Here is a 12,801-nt window from a genome sequence, read left to right on the forward strand (position 1 = left end):
TCCTTTTCAGGACCACCACTTTATTTCATAAAAGAGAAAAATTATCAAGTTATATTTCGCATATATCTTAACATTGAATATTCTAGCCCAAGAATGGAAATATCTTTATTTGAATTGGTCGGGGTTTCCTTAGGAAGACAATCACATCTTTAGGTAGCGTAAACTGTCTTGCAATGACAATGTTCATTGTCCATGTCCAAGCATCTTTAAGATGCAAACTGTATGGAGGACGCAGATTTCAATAGAGTGACATAAACATCAGTATGCAAAGGACGCTTTGTATTAGTATTAAGTATTATTAGTTTTAAGGAAAAAACACAAATCTTAAGTAAAATATTTATTTTTTAAGTTAAATAATGATAAATAATAAATAATGATAAGCATAAATAAATGCATGTTTTATTTTGTTATAACCCAACAAGGTCCTGCATGTGCAGCCATCGGCTCGGGCCATGCCTCGGCTAGCGCTCTCTCAGGCATTGGTTCTTGGCTGACACACGTAACAGAAAATTTTTTTTTTTTTTTAAATCCCGCCCTAGACTAAGACGAGACGTTGCACAACACTAACACTTGCACAACTTCGAAACTGGACGAAACATTCATTAACGACACATACTTTTTAAACGGTCAGACTCCTTTGAGACTCCTGGATGTTGTGGAGCTCATCTGCCTTGCCCACCCTTGCCTTTGCAGACTGCCAGCAGAAATTCTTCATGCAGCTGCCCCTATTATGATTCACACAATCACCTCACGCCATAGATCCCTTACTCCTTCCCAGAAAAAAAGGACTACTCCATATTCATATTTTAAACCTTACTTTTAATTATAATCATAATTTTTACAAAAAGTACAATTGGGTAGTTTGGTCTCCGTTGAACCGCCTAACTCCTTTTTTCCTGTTTTGTATCTTTCCGCAATAAGAATAGTACGTTACATTTTCCTCGACATCAACAAAATACTCGACCTACCCGTTTGAGCGCTCAGAAGGGGGACGAATTTTCGAGGGGAAGCAGATACACAAACCAAAGAACATAAAAATATAAATTCACAAGGAAAAATAAGTTGGGGCACAACAAGAAAATTTAACAAAAAATGAATAAAATATATAAAATAAATGAGGAATAAATATGAATAAATAAATAAATAAATAATAAAAAAAAATTAAAATAATAAATACATAAATAAGGAGACTAAATAGATGAACAAATCAATATAAAACAAACATAATAAATAAACAAAAAAAACTCAGACTGAAGCCTTAGGTGGCTCCCGTTGCCGCCCCTTCTGGGCGTGCCGGTCCAACGTCGGACGCACTATATAACCGCCTATCTTCGGACATACAGTGGCGGGAATAAGTTTAGTGCGGTTTCGGTAGCCGGCAAAAAAAAAAAAACCCAAAGGGCTTGGTGAGGAAACTCGGCGATGTAGCGCAGTCCAAAAGAAAATGTATGCGGCCATAAACCCATGTACCGCCGGCTCCAAAAATATTCGGCCACCAAGGGAACTTGCGTCAGCATAAAAAAATTGTGCAGGGAGAAAAAAAATTATGCTCCAGTACCAAAAAAAAATTTTCGCCAGGCCCAGATCTTGGCCTGGCGTTCCTTTATTGGGACCTTGTCCTGGTCGGCTTCTATATTTAAAAACAAAAATATATATATTCTAAAAAAAAATTTTATTGGAAAAAGATATCAAAAATGTATATAAAACTTATCGTCAAACGATTTTAAAAGTTTTGGAAAACATGCACAGACTTGCATACATACATGTGTAAAAAAAACATACACTGGTAAATTTCGCGGGAAAGAACGCACACACACAGAAATTTAAGTACATATGTATGTACATCCCAGCATATTGCATTTACTTACCTTTGAGCATTTTAAGAAAGCATCTTGGTGCTTATTTTTTAATTGTGAAAGTAGTTACTTCCATTACTTTTGATTACTTTCAGGCCCAATGTGCATTTCGCTGAAGTTGCATTTACATCAGAATAAAAATCTTTTGCCGCACTTATTTTATTCACACGCGTCGTTTTTAATTATGTCCGTCAAATTAGCGTCGGTGAGTCGAAATGGAACGGTGGGAAATGGAACACGGAGGAGGTTTTTTTATTTTTTAATTATTTCGCTATTAAGGCACTAATTCGAACAAAATAAAGTACCTAATTGTTAAGAATTAAATTTACTATTGATTTATTTTGGGTTTGGGCAGTTTTGAGCAACGCTGGTACCTAAATTTTCCATTGGAAAAATCGTGTCAATCGTGTCAAATCGCTCAACAGTGGCCGGCAGCAAACCGGGAGCAAAAAATTAAGGTCGCCAAGCTTAGCTCTTAGAGGATGTACCACTATAACTGGCTTATGGGCATATTGGGGAGCGAAAATAGAATATTTAGTGAAAATTTTATTAAAAACAAAACGACAGATTTTGGGAAAATTCGCTTTACAGTTTTCCATTCAAAATGGCTGTTAGGAAGGCGCGAACTCCGGAACTGGAACCGGTCGTGAGCCAGTGGTTCAGCCCGCCACTGAACCAATGTTATGCATTCAAACAGTTGGCGGGAATAAAACTGAGGAATGAATGAATAAACTAACTACAGTTTAAGTATTAGTATTATAATTCTAGAAAAAAATGAAATTCCTGGAATAGCGAAATATGTATTTCGCTATGCTCCTGAAGTGTGTTCGCGCAAACGATTAAATCCAGAATAATAAAGACAATCCAGCTATGCAAGTTATGTATCTATAATATTTCCCAGTGTATTTTTTCTCTTAGTTTCTTTTTGGTCTCATTTGTTTGTGCAAAACCACCGCTTATCGCAGGCCTAGCAACCTAATATTAAGCTTGTGATAAACGCTGATTTGCCTACGTGCAATCAGCCACTTTTGTCGATTACCTTTTACCAGCAATAAAAAGCTTTTGTTAGAATTTGGGAGTACAGTAGAAGTTTAAGTTGGAGTTCCTAAGATGATGTGAAGCTGAGCTGTTGAGTCGACAACCAAATCAATTATAAAAATAAATATAAATTACACTAAAATGAACTGAAACGAAATCTACAATTATTCTTATTTAAAAACAAAATAAAAAATTACAAAACCAAAACTACAAAAATAAATATATACAATTGGCGCAGTCGGTAGGATCTTGAAAAAATTTTTTTTTACAATTAAATTACCCTGCATAAAAGTGATTATTACCCTAACAACGGATAATATCATGCCCAAGTCTGAATGAAAATCAGAAGGGTTTCCGCGTAAAATTTTTTTTTTAAGATCCGCAAAAGAACCTCGTGATTTTTCTAACTGCAAAAGTGATCACGAAAACGTGTACCCCACGGCACGGTAAAGACAAAATTTGCAAATAAAATTTCAAACAAAAATCAGCCAGCTGAGTAAAAGTTTAAATCGCGAATAATTAAAATATTAAAACCAAGAAGGATGGCCGAACCAGTACTAACTGATCAAGCGTTATCGCAATGCTTAACCCAGATCCGGCAAATTCCTCCATTTGATGGTGATACCCTCTATTTGGCCCTATTCATCAAAAGAGTCGAGCAACAACTTGGATTTTACTCGGCTAAACTTCCAACCCAGATTAATATTATATACGGTGCTATCGAGAACCTCGTCGTTGGACCTGCTCAACGTTTGCTTATGATGTCAACACCGCAGAACTGGGCAGAATTAAAGAGCCTTTTAATCGAAGAGTACAACACCCAAATACCTCTTTCCCAGTTGCTCATAGATATTTATAAAACAAAATATTCCGGCAGCTTAAGAAAATTTGTTGATGAGCTGGAGTTAAAGTCGTCCGTTATTTCTAATAAATTGCATTTAGATGGATTCGTGAATGCCAGACTAATGTTTCTCCAAGCGATGAATTCAGCTATTAGTGAAACTATTCGAAAAGAATTACCTGACAGAATTTTTATGTCCGTTTGTCGATATGATATTAGTACACATAGTAAATTAAGACGTGCTGCTCAAGAGCTAGGAATTTATGAAAATTGTAAAAATATAAATTATAACCAAAATTTTCCAAAACAAAATTATTATAATAATTCTCACTTTCATTATATTGATAATTACCGATATTCGAGCGTACCCCCTAATAATAATAATCATATATATAATCATACTAATAATAATATTAATAATCATAGCAATCGTAATAATCATAACATGAATTCAAATCCGGGTCACAATATAAATAATATTTTTCCATATTCAAAAGCAATTCCACAGGCTGAAACACAACAACAACATTTTTATAGAAACCATTCTCGCCAAAACAGAAATCAACATTTTGATAGTAATAGGTTTCAACAAAATTATAACTACAGAAATTATCCAGAACAGCAACAAAATAATTCAAGACAGTATAGACCAACAGAAAACAACAGTAATAAAAGAATGCGTGAGTCAGAGTCGGGTCAATTTAGGCGACCAGAACCAATGGATATTTCTGAAAATTTTCAAGTACAAGCCTCGGTAGATCAAAGAATTCCACTATTAAATTAAAAATAAATAACATAGAATTTAATTGCCTAGTATATACTGGATCTAGTATAAGTTTAATTAAGCCAGACATATTAAAAAATTATCCCCTACATGAAACCAATCCTAAAATAATATTTACAATGATGGGAAATATAACATTAAACAAACTAAAAAAAATAGATGCTTATCCATTGACAGGTAAAATTGGAGGATTAAAGCTATTCGTTTATGATTTTTCCGCTAAATACGATATTTTGATTGGAAGAGATATCCTAGAATTATCAGATGCCAAAATAAACTTTAAAGAGGAATATATTCAATTAAATAACTTTACTTTTTATTTCACTTCTAAAAATATTTATAAGCCGGAAAATATTTTAGAAAATAGAGATGAATTAAAAAATATAGATAAGCCTGAGACTAGAATAGAAAATAGAAATAAAACAATAAATGGGAACATCAAATTAACTAAGAACGTCGAAAATTTGGACAATACCTTAGAAGATTCTGATTTCAATTATTCTATAAATGAAGAATTACATTACTCAAATAAGATACGAATCGAGCACTTAAATAAAGAAGAAAAAATTTCTATTACCCATTTAATTAATAAATATAAGGACTTACAATTTTTCGAAGGTGACGATTTGACCTTCACACATACTATTAAACATATAATAAAAACTGAACATGAGAGTCCTGTATATCAGAAACCATATAGATATCCCTATATTTACAGAGATGAGGTAAATAATCAAATAGATGATGCGACGACCCACGTCGCAACAACAAATATAATCCATAAGTAGAATTAAGCTTTCAAATAAGATTAAGAATAGTAGTGGCAACGCCGGCCAAGGAATAGCGCGTCCAGCCCTGAACAGCTGACGATAATCGAATGGATACGATCGATCTGGCAACGCCCTGCCTATCGGCCATCGGGGAATTATCGATTATCGATCGGGGGAGAACAGCTGTCGACCGGCTATATAAAGCGACGCACCGGCCAGTGCAACTTCACTTTTGCAGAGCAGCCGAGCAGTGAACTGGTGAGTTAACAAGTAGTACTAATCGTAGACTTAGCAGTAGAATAAGGTTTGGCCCTGGCGGCGGACCTTAATAGCCAAGAAGGTAGGAAAGGTGAAGGTAGCGATAGGTCTAGATCTGGCCCCCTGCAGGCGGATCTAACGAAGTAGCTGGGAGGAGCGGAGTTTGGCCCTAGTTGGCGGACTTCGCACAGATAGTCAGCCGTGGGACGAGGTCGGGCCCTTGCATGGCAGATCTCGCGGAAACAGGGTATCGAGCGCGGTCCGTATGACCACGCCGTACAGGTAGTATAGACTTGGGGTTCTGACCTGGCCCTTGGATGGCAGATCAGGAATAGGGGAGGGCGTCGAATGAGGTTCGCCACATTCGCCCAGCAAGCATAGGAGGGGAGAAGATCTGGCCCTTGCCGGCGGATCTTGATAGCAGAAAGGCGTTAGGGACGGTGCGAGCTTAGGCACGACGATCGCTCACCGCGAGTGACGTCACCCGGACCCACCTATCGTGACCACGACAGCGGCCCACCGCACCAGTCACGCACCCTAATCGCGTCGCCCGAACAGGGTATCCTCAAGCCGACTCCGAGATAGTCGCGTCGCCCGAACAGGGTATCCTCAAGCCGACTACGATACAGTCGCATCGCCCGAACAGGGTATTTACAAGCCGACTACGATACAGTCGCATCGCCCGAACAGGGTATTTACAAGCCGACTACGATACAGTCGCATCGCCCGAACAGGGTATTTACAAGCCGACTACGATACAGTCGCATCGCCCGAACAGGGTATTTACAAGCCGACCACGAGACAGTCGCATCACCCGAACAGGGTACTCACAAGCCGATCACCGACGATCGCATCACCGATACAGGGTATCGCCACACCGACGATCAGCAGTCGCATCGCCCGAGCAGGGTAACCACAAGTCGACCCACTGGACCCTAGTCGCAGCGTCGCATCACCCACCACCGGGTATCATCGTCAGCCAGCCGGCTGAACACCATCGAAGACCGGGACACGGATCTACCCGCAACCAGGGTATCAACAAGACACCCCCACAGCAGCAACCACACTGTATTCTTTCCACAGGTTCCACTATATATCTTGATCAATAAAGCTTGTATTAAAATTACCTCTCGCCTCTTGCCTATTTACTGATTATTGGGACACGAGGGACTCGGACACTACAAATTTTCTGTACGAACCCCGACTCCGGCGAGCTAGGCCGAGCACCCCAAAAGAGGGTCGTTACAGTGGCGCCCAACGTCCTGAAAACCTCGTAGTCCTGAATAACAAAGTAAAAAACCATGGCAACAGAGAAGTTAACCCGCGGATGGGTAGCAAGTCTAAACAAGACCCAGCTGGAAGAATACATAAGGGAGTTTGGAATGGAACCAGAGCTGATAGTGGAAGACCTACGACGCCAGCTATCGGACTTCATAAAAAACGGAGACCACGACGAGGGAAGAGTCAACAGGCTGAGAGAACTAAGCCAGCGACACGCAAAGAACAAACAAAGCCCCGTAGTGGAGGTAAACTGGGAAGTGATCACAGCAATGCTACAGGCGGAAAAAGAAAGGAAACCAACAAACAGCGCGGATACAGAAAGAGACTTGGAGGAAGCAAGCTCCGAAAAAACTCAAGAAGGCTCGCCAAAGCCGGAACACAAAAGGAACAGCCAATCGGAACGCGCGTCAGCCATAAATACCATCCGAGGATGGGGCGAAACATTCGACGGGTCAGGAGACGCGTTAGAGTTCATAACACGGTTGGAAGAACTGGCAGCAGCCTACGATATAGGGCTAGAAAACATTACAGCGGCAGCAGTGGTAATACTGAAAGGTGCAGCCCTAGACTGGTGGCGGACAAACCCAGAAAAGATCCACGATTGGGCAACGTTCAAGGCACAGGTTACGCGGTATTACGTACCGGCGGACTATAGGGAACGAGCAATGGAGCGGATAACGAGACGTCAGCAGTACGCACAGGAACCCGCAAAAGACTACGTACGGGAACTACGGAAGATGATGTCGCACACCACACTAAGCGAGGAACAAAAACTAGAATGGACATATAGGAACAGCACCGTGGAGTTCAAGAGATATGCCAAACGTAGTGAAGTACAGTCGCTACAGGACTACCTAAGGCTAACGGAGGAATTCGAAGCCTTAGGAACACAGTATCCACAGCAGACACAAGCAAGAACGGCAGGAATACCCAACGTAAACAACCTGTGCAGACGATGCAAACAACCAGGGCATATGGCGCATCGGTGTAACAACCCGGCGAGACTGTTCTGCTGGATATGCGGAAGGGACAACACAAGAACAATCGACTGCTGCAGAAGATACGAGGGAAACGGAAGAGGCGCTGGGAGACAGGTGGGACACCCAGTGCCAACCCAGACATACCACCAGAGACGATGATCAGGTTTGACGGCCGGAAGATCATCGCCCAAGTCAAGGTGGCAGGCGTGCAGGTCGAAGGAATAGTCGACACAGGCGCAACGAGAAGTTTCATAAGTGAAAAACTAGCAGACAAACTCCGACAGTATGGCGAAGTCCAACCAACAGACGAGGTAATAAATCTAGCGGATGGAACTACAACAACGGCCACAGAAGAACTACGTCTAAAGATCGAGCTAGGGGAAAGAAAAGCAGAAATAACGCTACTAATTCTGGACGACGTTATCGGAGGTATACTACTAGGGGTAGACTTCTTGGCACAGTGGGATACGACACTGCGGTGCGGAGGATTAACCACTCAGCTCAAGCCACAGACTGGAAAACAGCAGAAACACCAGAAAGTAGGAATAGCGGCAGCCGAACCGACAGAGGCAGAAGTCGAGGAATTCCTAAAAAGGCAACTAAAGCTGATGGGTGAAATCCACGGAACAAGTCACATTGCAAAACACAAGATATACATGAAACACGACAGACCACTGAAGCAAAGGTACTATCCGAAAAACCCGGCAATGCAGAAGATAATTCACGACCTAGTGGAGGAACTCCTACAACAAGACCTGATCGAACCCTCACACTCAGCATATAGCTCACCGGTAGTGCTCGTTAAAAAAAAGAACAACCAGTGGAGGCTATGTATTGACTACCGGCAGTTGAACACGCACTCGGAACGAGACGCATACCCAGTACCACGGATGGACCACATCCTTAACCAACTGAGAGAGGCAAAGTATATCAGCACACTGGACCTAAAGAACGGCTACTGGCAAATACCCATGGAAGAAAACAGCAAACAGTACACGGCATTTACAGTACCGGGACGAGGATTATTCCAATGGAAGGTCATGCCATTCGGTCTGCACACCGCACCAGCAACGTTCCAAAGGGCACTGGATTCAGTGATAGGCCCGGAGATGGAACCATTCGCGTTCGCCTACCTCGACGACATTGTAGTGATCGGTAGAACAAAGAGAGAACACCTGGAAAAGCTCCATGAGGTACTGGCAAGGCTACGGAAAGCGAACTTACGAATCAACCCGGAAAAGTGCCATTTCTTCCAGGACAAGTTGAAGTACCTAGGCCACGTAGTAAGCGCGAGGGGGATACACACAGACCCCGACAAAATAGCCGCAATCAAGGACCTGCCCGAGCCGACAACGACAAAACAAGTTCACAGCTTCCTGGGAGTCGCCTCATGGTACAGAAGGTTCGTACCCAGATTCACCGAAATCGCGAAGCCGTTGTTTGAGTTGATAAAGAAGAACGCGAAGTTCGAGTGGACAGAAGAACACGGAAGAGCAACAGAAGAACTAAAAAAGGCACTGACAGAAGCACCAGTACTCGCATGCCCAGATTTCACAAAGACATTCATATTGCAAACAGATGCAAGCAACTGCGGCTTAGGGGCAGTACTCACGCAAGAAGACGACGACGGAGAACACGTCATCTCATATGCGAGCCGCAAACTAAGGAAGGAGGAAATGAACTACTCAGCAACAGAAAAAGAATGCCTCGCGATACACTGGGGTATACACAAGATGAGGATGTACCTGGAAGGATACCACTTCGTGGTAATAACGGATCACCTGGCGTTAAAGTGGCTGAACTCCATAGAGAGTCCGTCAGGACGGGTGGCGAGATGGGCACTAGCACTACAACCATACTCATTCGAGGTACGATATCGGAAGGGTAAACTCAATGTAGTAGCCGATACACTGTCAAGACAACCTACCGAAGAGGCCCAAAGTGCCGAGATAGCGGAAGACAAATGGATTAGAGAAAAACGAATAGACATTGAGAAGAATCCGAGTCGGTGGCCAGACTACTGTGTCGAAAACAACAAATTATATAGACACCTACCGTCATGGGCAGCAGACGAAGACATACAACCCTGGAAACTCTGCGTAGGCAAACACCAACGAGCGAGAGTATTGGAAGAAAACCACAAAACAGCAACGGCAGGACACCTGGGAGTAAGAAAGACCAAGCACAGGATTGCTACGCGATACTACTGGCCAGGAATGCATCGGGAAGTCAAGAATTATATTGACCGATGCACGACATGTCAACAATACAAGGTGTCACAACAGCAGTCATCCGGAAGAATGCTCACACAGATAGCGGAGGCACCGGGTGAAACACTATGCGTCGATTTCGTGGGCCCATTACCAAGGTCAAGTCACGGCAACAATATGCTACTGGTATTCATTGACAAGTTCACAAAATGGGTAGAGCTGACAGCAATACGGAAAGCGACCACAGACGCAGTCCTCAAGACGTTTCGAGAGAAAATACTAGCACGCACCGGGGCTCCAAAGGTGTTAATCTCAGACAACGGAGTGCAGTTCACAAGCCACAAATTCAGGATGCAGATGTCAAAATGGGGAGTACACCAGCAGTTCACGGCTCCATATACCCCGCAAGAAAACCCGACTGAACGTGCGAACCGAACCGTAAAAACCATGATCGCACAGTTCGCGGGAGAAAGGCACGACCGATGGGACGACGTACTACCGGAGCTGACCCTAGCATTTAACAGCAGCCGATCGGAATCAACTGGATACAGCCCGGCATACCTCACGTACGGGAGAGAACCAAGGCTGCCGGGAAGTCTGTTCGATGAAACAACGAAAGGCTCAGCGATAAACGAGGAGACCACGGAAGAAAGAATGGCGCGAATCAAGGAAACATGTGAGCTAGCAAGAAAGAACATGGAAAAAGCAGCGCAGGATCAAGCCAGAACATATAACCTGAGGAAACGCGAATGGAAGCCGAAAAAGGGGGACATGGTGTGGGTTCGACAACACCCACTGTCAAAAGCGTACGACAAGTTCTCTGCCAAGCTCGCACCGAAGTTTGAGGGTCCATTCAGAGTCATAAAGCTAGAGTCCCCAGTAATAGCAGTAGTAAAAGAGATAGGGTCGGGCAAGACACAAAGAGCATATGTAAATAACATGAAGAAATACTTAGGAGAACAGGGAATAGCACTCGACAACACCGAACCTAATAACACAAATACACTCACACAGGAACACTAGCACAATGGTCAAATTCAATAACGGGTCAACCCAGCTAGATTGGCAGGAGAAGTCATCAGAACCACCTCGAAAATTTAAACTGGCAAAGGAGGGGGGAGTGCGACGACCCACGTCGCAACAACAAATATAATCCATAAGTAGAATTAAGCTTTCAAATAAGATTAAGAATAGTAGTGGCAACGCCGGCCAAGGAATAGCGCGTCCAGCCCTGAACAGCTGACGATAATCGAATGGATACGATCGATCTGGCAACGCCCTGCCTATCGGCCATCGGGGAATTATCGATTATCGATCGGGGGAGAACAGCTGTCGACCGGCTATATAAAGCGACGCACCGGCCAGTGCAACTTCACTTTTGCAGAGCAGCCGAGCAGTGAACTGGTGAGTTAACAAGTAGTACTAATCGTAGACTTAGCAGTAGAATAAGGTTTGGCCCTGGCGGCGGACCTTAATAGCCAAGAAGGTAGGAAAGGTGAAGGTAGCGATAGGTCTAGATCTGGCCCCCTGCAGGCGGATCTAACGAAGTAGCTGGGAGGAGCGGAGTTTGGCCCTAGTTGGCGGACTTCGCACAGATAGTCAGCCGTGGGACGAGGTCGGGCCCTTGCATGGCAGATCTCGCGGAAACAGGGTATCGAGCGCGGTCCGTATGACCACGCCGTACAGGTAGTATAGACTTGGGGTTCTGACCTGGCCCTTGGATGGCAGATCAGGAATAGGGGAGGGCGTCGAATGAGGTTCGCCACATTCGCCCAGCAAGCATAGGAGGGGAGAAGATCTGGCCCTTGCCGGCGGATCTTGATAGCAGAAAGGCGTTAGGGACGGTGCGAGCTTAGGCACGACGATCGCTCACCGCGAGTGACGTCACCCGGACCCACCTATCGTGACCACGACAGCGGCCCACCGCACCAGTCACGCACCCTAATCGCGTCGCCCGAACAGGGTATCCTCAAGCCGACTCCGAGATAGTCGCGTCGCCCGAACAGGGTATCCTCAAGCCGACTACGATACAGTCGCATCGCCCGAACAGGGTATTTACAAGCCGACTACGATACAGTCGCATCGCCCGAACAGGGTATTTACAAGCCGACTACGATACAGTCGCATCGCCCGAACAGGGTATTTACAAGCCGACTACGATACAGTCGCATCGCCCGAACAGGGTATTTACAAGCCGACCACGAGACAGTCGCATCACCCGAACAGGGTACTCACAAGCCGATCACCGACGATCGCATCACCGATACAGGGTATCGCCACACCGACGATCAGCAGTCGCATCGCCCGAGCAGGGTAACCACAAGTCGACCCACTGGACCCTAGTCGCAGCGTCGCATCACCCACCACCGGGTATCATCGTCAGCCAGCCGGCTGAACACCATCGAAGACCGGGACACGGATCTACCCGCAACCAGGGTATCAACAAGACACCCCCACAGCAGCAACCACACTGTATTCTTTCCACAGGTTCCACTATATATCTTGATCAATAAAGCTTGTATTAAAATTACCTCTCGCCTCTTGCCTATTTACTGATTATTGGGACACGAGGGACTCGGACACTACAAATTTTCTGTACGAACCCCGACTCCGGCGAGCTAGGCCGAGCACCCCAAAAGAGGGTCGTTACAATGATATGATGAAGCAAAGAATAATAAGGAAATCATCTTCTCCATATTGCAGTCCGATATGGATAATTCCCAAGAAAGATGACAGTTCCGGAAAAAAGAAATTTCGTCTAGTAATTGACTACCGAAATTTAA

This window comes from Drosophila kikkawai, chromosome 2L (genome assembly GCF_030179895.1).
Source record: "Drosophila kikkawai strain 14028-0561.14 chromosome 2L, DkikHiC1v2, whole genome shotgun sequence".
Taxonomy (NCBI): Eukaryota; Metazoa; Arthropoda; class Insecta; order Diptera; family Drosophilidae; genus Drosophila; species Drosophila kikkawai.